The 3,369-nt window shown below is 34.4% G+C and overlaps 1 protein-coding gene across 1 annotated transcript in view; it reads right to left on the bottom strand.

Annotated features, from left to right (window-relative positions):
- The window catches only part of LOC108764004 (glucose dehydrogenase [FAD, quinone]-like), a 15,666-nt gene extending 13,591 nt beyond the window's left edge, over nucleotides 1–2,075 (bottom strand). The window contains exon 1 of the mRNA XM_018511990.1: nucleotides 2,053–2,075. The gene's annotated coding sequence lies outside the window, so the exon portion shown is untranslated. The remainder of the gene's footprint in view (nucleotides 1–2,052) is intronic.
- Nucleotides 2,076–3,369: the final 1,294 nt, after the last annotated feature.

The raw sequence follows: 3,369 nt of genomic DNA, 5'->3' as shown, positions 1-3,369 counted from the left end.
CCCCCCCCCCCCCCCCTCTCCCCCTTCTCTCTCTTTCTATTTTTCTCCTTATTCATCTCATGTTGATATGTTGGTGATCCTCCTCATTTCCATCCCGTTCTCTATTATTGTTCTCTACATGCCTTTGAGAATCGTGACTTTAAACGAAAAACGTATGGAGGAATATTTCCGATACTGACGTAGGTCTCCTAAAGCGACATCCTCTTATTTCTCATAAACTAACTATTGCACTTTATTAATACTAATAAAATCATGATCTATTTAGCTAATTAAAGAAGTACAAACTCATAATTCGTATATTTGTGGCTTGTTTGTATACCAAATCAGCTAAAAACGAATTCTATGAATGCGAAAATAAAATTCTTTACGATTTTCTTTTGCGAACTGCGTAGTTTAAATAATAGTGACTATATTATTAATAATATTATGTCGTTTTAAATGCTTATAGTTTTTTAAATCAGTTTTATTTATATTTTTTTTCTTAGTTTTTTCATAATACAATTTTAAATTTAAAATTGGGGTAAGCATAAACCGCCATACCTGTCTGTAAAACAGACCATAAGCTAACTTAATCTTTATAATGTTGCTTTATAGTGTCAAATAGCTCTATTGGAGCTGAAGGCAATTGTGCATATATGGAAAAATTCTTGAAAAATTATCACATTACATATTTGCATCTTACAGAACAGCATAAAGTAAATATGCATATAATTCAATAAAAATGTTTTATAATGAAATGAAAAGATTCTAGAAAATCTTATATACATTCAACTTGTAGGTATTTTATACAGATAATTAAAATAAAAAGGAATAGGAATACGTAGCATCACTGCCTACTGCGTCAGTTTTGGAGCCTATTTTGTCAGACGCTCATTTTTGTTTATTTTACGAAAAAATTAATTATTGCAAAATTGCAAACAGTATTATAAAAACTGCTTATACTATCTGATAGAAGACACTTTTTAGTTTGTACTTATATTTTTAAAGTTTTATTTTTACCTTTTGTTTAAGAAACATTATTTAAAAACAAAGAGGTATGTCGGTATTGGCGACTTTCTTCTAACATATCACTCAATAAGTCCCGGGCCTGACATAATAGATGGCGCACTAATAACAAATCCATATAATTTTTAGAAAGTACTAACCTTCAAACGATATGAGTTAAAATTTCATGACAATCGGACTTTTACTTTACAAGTTACAGTGATTTAAGTGACGCTACTTTTGCATTTTTCAAAACAATGGAAAAATCTGAATTTCGTGTGTTGATTGGTAAAAGTACGCGAATTGGGCTTCGAATTGCTTCCCCATTCACCATATTCTCCAGATCTGGCACCCAGCGATTTCTGGCTGTTTGCAGACCTCAAAAGAATACTCCAGGGAAAGAGATTTAGATCAAATGAGGGGGTTATTGCGGAAACTGGGGCGTATTTTGAGGCCAAAGACAAACCGTTCTACAAAAAAGGCATCGAATTGTTAGAGAAGCGTTGGAATCAGTGTATCACCCTAGAAGGAGACTATTTTGATGAATAAAGTCGAATTTTACCTAAAAGTTGTTGTTTTATTAGTTAGGCCCGAGACTTATTGAGTGATGTGTTACATAAATCAACTGATGAAATACGAAAATGTAATAAACATAGATAAAAAATTTAAGAAAATTGATAATTTTTGTCGACGAGTCTTTCTTTTTGAAAAAAATTATTATATATATATTTTTATTGCACGCATACGCATTTCGGGGGTGATCCCGATTGACCACGTCTCGATTGGACACCACCAATCACAGCGATCGGTGCTTAGGAGCTTTGTAGTCTCAAGCGCTGTGAATCGCTCGTGTCCAACTGGGTGTCATCCCGCATTTCGTCATTTTCTCAGAAATTACGATGATGTTCTTAGAGATTACCTGTTCGCGATGTTTATAATGTAATGTGAAAAGAAACGTGACAGATATTTCAAAATTACACACGATGACGTGACATGTCCCGATAGATCGGAGTAATTTCATAATACCGGTTTATAGTAAAGACTTACTGGTCCGCTATGGAGACTGACCTACTTATTGTTCTGATACTAGGCGTGGGTTCAACGATCGTTCAGAATTATAAACTAATCAATGACATCATACCGACGTATACCCTAGAAAGTAAATTCTTTTTTAACCTGAATTTTCTCCGCTTCCCTCTTTTATAATTTTATTTGTTATTGACATAATAATCATTCCTTATAGAAATTTAATACTAGTGTTGGCCAATTAATCACTTATTTTGAGTATTAGAAGTATTGTTAACCGTAATTTTAATACTGAAAATAAGCGATTAATTGGCCAGTATTAATATTAAATTTCTATGTAAGGGATACGTAAGAAGATCATAAATGTTATACGATTTCATCTATTTTAATATTCAATATTTAATACTCAATATCTCTCGCGAAATCTTTGCTAATAATATTATAGTGTACGTTTTGCATACAAGTGGGTTATTGTTACCAGGTATGTAAATATGAAACCGGAATTTTTTAATAGAAAATACACGGTTATTGCATGAAAACGATAAAAAATATTTTATTCGAAGTATTGCCCATCGCTAGCTAAACATTTTTCCCACCTGTCTGACAATTTGTGGATGCCACGCCAAAAAAATTGTTGCTCTTTTGAGTCAAACCAGTCATCTAGCCATTTTCGTACATCTTCGTAAGAAGTGAAGCGCTGCTGAGCAAGTGCGTGTCCCAACGATGCAAATAAGTAATAATCGGACGGAGCCAAGTCTGGTGAGTAAGCCGCATGCGAAAGTATTTCCCAACCAAACGCCTCAATCGTTTCCTTGACCAGTTTTGCTGTGTGTAATGGTGCATTATCATGAAACAAAATCATTTTTTGTTGCCTTTTTTGATATTCCGATCGTTTTTCACGCAAAGCTTGATTCAAATTGATCATTTGTTGTCGGTAGCGTTCAGTATTAACGGTTTCGCCAGGTTTTAGCGGCTCATAATAGATGACATCTTTCTGATCCCACTAAACAGAGCATTGTCTTCCGGCCATAGCGATTTGTCAATGTCGATGGTTCGTCTGGAGTTACCCATGATCTTTTACGCTTAGGATTCTCAAAATATATCCACTTTTCATCGCCAGTCACAATTCGATGGAGAAATGACTTTCCTTTGTATCTGTCGAGCAGCATTTTGTAAGTGGTTTTTCGATTTTCCTGCTGTCTTTCATTCAGTTCATGTGGAACCCATTTTCCCATCTTCTGGATCTTTCCCATGGATTTAAAATGTATGGAGACGGCTTCTCGTGTCACATTCAATTGATCCGCGAGTTGTTGTTGAGTTTGAGCGTCATCCTCATCCAACAATGCTTGCAATTCGCTG

The sequence above is a fragment of the Trachymyrmex cornetzi genome, unplaced genomic scaffold (assembly GCF_001594075.2).
Source record: "Trachymyrmex cornetzi isolate Tcor2-1 unplaced genomic scaffold, Tcor1.1 scaffold390, whole genome shotgun sequence".
Lineage (NCBI taxonomy): Eukaryota > Metazoa > Arthropoda > Insecta > Hymenoptera > Formicidae > Trachymyrmex > Trachymyrmex cornetzi.
This window is presented reverse-complemented; position numbering and strand designations above follow the sequence as displayed.